The sequence below is a fragment of the Octopus bimaculoides genome, chromosome 2, assembly GCF_001194135.2.
Source record: "Octopus bimaculoides isolate UCB-OBI-ISO-001 chromosome 2, ASM119413v2, whole genome shotgun sequence".
In the NCBI taxonomy this organism is placed as follows: Eukaryota; Metazoa; Mollusca; class Cephalopoda; order Octopoda; family Octopodidae; genus Octopus; species Octopus bimaculoides.
In genome coordinates this window covers 175,812,341-175,818,508 of record NC_068982.1, presented here as the reverse complement: position 1 = coordinate 175,818,508, position 6,168 = coordinate 175,812,341, and the positions used below count along the sequence as shown (strand labels likewise).

The window sequence follows — 6,168 nt, the reverse complement described above, 5'->3', positions numbered from 1 at the left end:
CAAATTATGCTTTTATAACGAAGTTATTTCCATACTGAATCCGTTGCTCTGCTTTGTTCAGCATGTCATATGCTAGATAAAGTGCTGTTTATACGAAAATCCAAATCCAATAGAAATACGTTGATTATATCTCATAGCAACAAAATTCTCTTTCATATTTGGTGGCTATAAATAATAGTGAAAAATTTCGTTCAAATACAGGGTCAAGAGAATATTCTCTTTTCAATTCGATAGTTTTGATTTAATGTTAACTCAAATATTTATTCCGTTTATGTAAAATATTGGTCGGGGTGCAGAAGGGTGGTAGGCACATCGATCGTATCCCTGCTTGCACTGTTCCTTATTCAACCCTGTCATCTCTGATCCATCAGATGAAGCATTCCAGCCGTGACCGAACCATTTTTTTGTTTAAATGCAATGTATCTAGGATCATATTATTTAAAGTCTTTTTGGAGGTGACAGTGTATGAGCCGAAAGGAAGGCGACAGTCCTAATTTATTTATTTAACTGTTTGTTCGTCTACTTATATCATCATGTGTCTAGTCAGTTTGCCTTATCGCTATCTATATTTGTCGGTCTTTTATGTTAGATTCAATCATTATGCCGGGTCACTTAATAAAAAAAAAAAGAAAAAAGGTAGGGTCTAATTTGAGGGAAATTTGGTTGCTATTTCAAGCCGTTCGAGCATCCCCGTTCGCATATTGGTGGTATGTGTCTACGAAAGCAACCAACCAGTTTGTTAGCTAATCAATGAATGTTGGAGTAAAAACGTGATCGTGTAGCCATCACGTTATTAAGTGACCTGGCATAATGATTGAATCTAACATAAAAGACCGACAAATATAGATAGCGATAAGGCAAACTGACTAGACACATGATGATATAAGTAGACGAACAAACAGTTAAATAAATAAATTAGGACTGTCTCCTTCCTTTCGGCTCATACACTGTCACCTCCATCACCATTATTGTTCCCTATCAAAGAAAGTGTGTGAAAACAATCGCCCCCCTTCCTTCAACTCGATATTTTCTGTTTGTTCGTCTGCTATTGTGTCTAGTCAGTGGTATGTCTTATCTCCAGAATAAATAAATAAATAAAAAAAATACATGAATAAATAAATCTTTCTTCAAATCGTCATCGAGCCAGGGTAACAACTATAACAACTACGTGGTCGCTTGCCTGCTAGATGTTGCAGTTAAATCTCCCTGTCGGTTTAATAAAAGGGGACACATTGACTGATGCAGTCTTAGATATTACAAAAAAAGCTGATGGTCACGGCTGGTTCGATCAGGCTTAGCTTGGGGCTAAACGATAACTTGCCTTGATTTTACGTTTTCAGTTCTCCCTACCTTGCAATTCTATTTTTTTTTTTTAATTCTTCTTCTTCTTCTTCTTCTTCTTTCCACGCTTCCTGCATGTTTCTCAGTGCTCTATTTATCTCCTCGTAATGATACGAAGCGAACCAAAATTTACACAGCTGAAATCTGATAAAGATTATTTATTATAATAATTTATAATCTCTACTGAAATTTCTAGGCAATCGATTACATTGACGCCAGGATGAAATGTGAAGTCGGATCGGCGTGCTAGCGATTCTGCTAGCTCGCCGATGTAATAAAAATAAATAATAAGAAAAATCTTTTCTACTACAGGGCCTGCAAATTTGGGTGAGAGGGCTAGTCGATTACGTCAACGGGTACTTACTTTATCGACCCCGAAAGGACAACTCAATCTCGGCAGAGTTTGAACTCAACGTAAAAACGGATGAAATGCCGCTGAGCATTTGGCCAGGCGTGCTAACGAGTCTGTCAGCTCGCCACATAATAATAATATTAATGGTTTCAAATTTTGGCATAAGGCTAGCAATTTCAGATGAGGAGTAAGTCGATTACATTGGCCCCCTATGTTCAACTGGTACTTATTTTATCGACTCCAAAATGAAAGGAAAAGTCGACCTCAGCGGAATTTGAACTCTGAGCGTAAAGACAGACGGCGTGCTAACGTTTTTTTGCCAGCTCACCGCCCTAATTAGTAATAAAATTGTTTAAAAACGTGAATTTTTGAATGGCACTCCCCTAACCAGCGCATATGCCGGTTATTGTCATAGTGGCGTGTGAATGGGAGGAAATCCTTGAAAAGTAGAAGATTGAGTCACGTGACGTGGAATTTCGCTGAGCGCTGAACAAAACTAAAAGGAATAACGATTGAAAATAGAAGCAAATTTTTACTTGAAAACTTGCATTATTACAATTTCTATTTTATTCGATACATTGTGGGAAACCTGGCGAGCTGTGTGAATATTAGGTATGAATTAATTTCAAGTTTTACTCATAAAAATATATTGTTAGAGAACATCAACCACAAACTTGTCTTGAGCACTCTTAAAGTTTTTTTTGTGCCAATTCATCAACACTCTGGCATGTATGTATGTATGTATGTATGTGTGTGTGTGTGTGTGTGTGTGTTATTCGGCTCAAGATCGTATCGTCGTGATGTCAATACCTGGCAGTGCGTTGTGTACTTGAGCAAGGCACTTATTTCACGTTGCTCCACTCCACTCAGCTGGCTAAAAAAAGAGCCGGTCTTGTCACATTCTATATACCACGCTGAATCTCCCTGAGAACTACATTAAGGGTAGGTGTGTCTGTGGAGAGCTCCTGTCACTTGCACGTTAATTTCACAAGCAGGCTGCTCCGTTAATCGAATCAACTCTGGAACTCACCGTCGTAACCGACGGAGTGCCTGTATGTATGTATGTATGTATGCATGCATGCATTTATTTGTTGACGTCCGTGTGTCTATGTTATAGACGTACAGACACCGTAATATTGCGAACGTTGTCTTGATACAAAGAAGCAGTGCTGCTCGCGGTAGACAGGTAATTATCGAACTGCAACATTTGTGGCCTGGTACTTACGGCTTACATGACTTTACAACATCTGCTGCTCCTTCAGAATTCAATGTTAGCGCCAGATAGTCAGTGTACATTAAAGAAAAAGTCGAAGACGAGCAAGTAAATCTAAATTAAGTCTTGAAAAATCTGCGTTTGGATTAACTCGAAACGTGGACATTTCAGAAAAAAATTATTTATTGTACAGATTTTGATATATACATCAAAATATAATGTCAATAAATTTGAAACACATTAATGGAAGGAAAATTAAAACGAAATTACCCTTGTGTTTTCAACATTATCTTCTGCAAAGATGAGCTTTAATTTCTTTACAGGCTCAAAGAAGAGGGAAAAGAATTCGATGTTCATTATCAACATGCATGAATGCTTGGGTACATATATCAGAGCTTGCGAAGATTTATATCTTCTTCATGTATATTTTTCTTTTTAAATAGCTTATTTTATTTCTTTACATGTTAAAACAATGTCAAGATTAAATATAGAAAATATATTATCAATGTTACATACTTAATGTATGTTGTTAAACGCTTTTAGGCTACCGTATTTCATCCAAAAAAGATCCCTTCAAAGACGTAGAGAGTTTTTAAAAAGTCTATACTTCAAAGCCCAACTAGCTGGATCGTCTCGAAATGAGCTATTTCTGCTCATCGGTGCCATACATAAAGTATATATAGAATATGTAACGAGAGGAGTTTAAAATTTGAGTCCCCGTGTTCTCACATTTTACATTTTTTTTTTTATTCCTCTACCTTTCTTTGAAACTTGTGACTACCCAAAAGAAAAATACTTTTAAGTTATCAGTGTTAATTGACGAAGATCCTATATCTTCTCTAGTTATTCTTAGATCTGGCACCAACAATAGAATATGCTTTGATGATGAAGTCTAATAATATAAAAACATGTCCGGAGTTATCACTACCTTGCCAAAAAATCACGCATACTGTCCATTGCATTCTATATTGAATGAATTTAAATTACGAGGTTATTTCACCTGCTTTTCCGAACTAGAACATTATGATGTCCGTTGCTTTTACCCAGTAGTTAGTTTTAAAAAATTGGATTCACTTTAATCTTTATTTTCCATATTATCCCAAACATTTTGGAGGATCTTTTGGCTTTATACTTTTGCCTCGATTTTATTGAAAATTTATACAGTTGTGGTTTCCCAAGCTAATTACCAAAATCACGACCATTTGGGGTGGGGAAGAAATTTATAATATAAACGTTACAGACCTTTAAAGGTCCCATTTCCATTAACCAATATCACTGAAATTATCGCTGTTGCTTTTTTATATTTTAATAAGGTTGAGCGAGACTTTGTTTTCAAATTGCTCGGATAATCTCAGTTCATCGGAACCATATTGTTAATACTCGTAATCAGCTTCACACTTTTCTATTTCTCTATAAATTGCTGAGTAGATTTGCTCCGCTGAGGCAGTCTTATAAGACTGACACATGTACGCTACTTTTACGAGTTGGTTTTAAAAATCAGATCCACCCTAATCTTATCCAAAAATGTTGATTGACTAATTTTATATTTTCAACTGTTTCTAGATTTTGTCTATTGGTGGATAATCTCATTTGTTCCAATTTCATGTGTGCGCGTGTGTATATGTTTATATACATATATATATACATATATATATATATATATATATATATATATAATGTTTGTATATGTATATAAACATATACACACGCGCACACATGAAATTCGAACAAATGAGATTATCCACCAATAGACAAAATCTAGAAACAGTTGAAAATATAAAATCAGTCAATCAACATTTTTGGATAAGATTAGGGTGGATCTGATTTTTAAAACCAACTCGTAAAAGTAGCGTACATGTGTCAGTCTTAAAAGGAATGTAGTGGCGGACAAAAAAACAAGACAGGAAACCAAACAGAAAAGGCTTTACGGCCAGACGAGAAAAATTATGTGTGTATGAACGCTGTGAAGCACGAACTTGAAAGGGACGAAGTTGTTCGTGCGTTTGCTCGGCGATAGCCAAGGAAGGAAAGGATTATTGACCGGAAGCATGTGACCATGCCGGTGTAAAGGGAAGAGAGAGAGTGGTAGAGGGAGAAACAAAGGGATATATATATATATATATATATATATATATATATGGTATCTTTTACTGGTTTCAGCCAGAGGCTGAGGCCACGCTGGGGCACCACCTTTTAGTGTGATTGGGTTTCTGTTCTGTATTGCTTCTGGTGAGGTAGCGAGTTGGACATAGCTGCTCTTGATTGTGCCTCCTGTCCCGATGCGAATTGATCTGATATCTCAGATTAAAATTTGTCCAGACGCTCTTTGAAAACCTTCACATCTACACCTCGCAAATCTCTGATGTTGTTTGACAGAATTGTGAACAGTTGTGGACCCTTGAAACCTTAACTATCACAGTACTGAGTCCTTATTCTAGATGAAGACAGGATCTTTAGTACTACACAGTGTCCTGTTCGGTGGTTGGGATAGCTTGAAAGTTTCAAAGTTGGGAGCAAAACCTTCCAGGATCTTCTCATGTATATCACTGCATGTTTTTCACGTCTTTTCTCTAGGACATGGAGCTTCAATTCTTTTAGCCTCTCCTAATAGCTCATCTGTTTCACCGATTCAATTTTCTTTGTGTAGTGGTACTGGATTGCCTCAAGTTCCGCCACCGTATGTTTGTCAGTCTGATCGATCTGTCTGTATTATTCTTAAACAATATTGTTGACAGTGACTTCGAAGTTTCGGCCATCTATGCCATCGTCAGACTGTTTATTGTTTAAAAATAATAAATTTGTACTGTAGAGAATAAAAATATTGAGCAACCCATCAGATTAATGTAAAATTGTTTTCATTATAACTGAACATAAGGTGGCGAGCTGGCAGAATCATTTCTTCCAACGTTATGTTCTGAGTTCAAATGCCGCCCGGGTCGATTAAATCGACTCAGTCCCTCCCCAAAATTTGCTAGTCTTGTGCCAAAATTTGAAACTATTATAACCGAACATAAAATTGCAGCGAGCTGGCAGAATCGTTAACACGCCGGGCAAAATGCTTAGCGGCATTTCGTCCGTTTTTACGTTCTGAGTTCAAATTCCACCGAGGTCGATTTTGCCTTTTATCTTTTCGGGGTCAATAAAATTAGTACCAGTTGTGTATTGGGGTCGATATAATCGACTGGCCCCTTGCTACAGATTTCAGACCTTGTACCTATAGTAGAAAGGGTTATTCATGAACATAAAAACAAACAATATATAT

At 36.7% G+C, this 6,168-nt stretch overlaps 1 protein-coding gene across 11 annotated transcripts in view; it reads left to right on the top strand.

Moving 5' to 3' along the window:
- LOC106882686 (vitamin D3 receptor) overlaps positions 1-6,168 on the top strand; it is a 761,413-nt gene that overhangs the window by 347,549 nt on the left and 407,696 nt on the right. For 2 of the 11 annotated variants that reach the window (XM_052965754.1, XM_052965749.1), the window contains exon 1: positions 2,688-2,879. The exons of 8 other annotated variants lie outside the window; for them this stretch is intronic. The gene's annotated coding sequence lies outside the window, so the exon portion shown is untranslated. Of the gene's footprint in view, positions 1-1,727; positions 2,306-2,687; positions 2,880-6,168 lie in introns of those variants that run through there. One more of the 11 variants, XM_052965748.1, reaches the window with a different exon arrangement.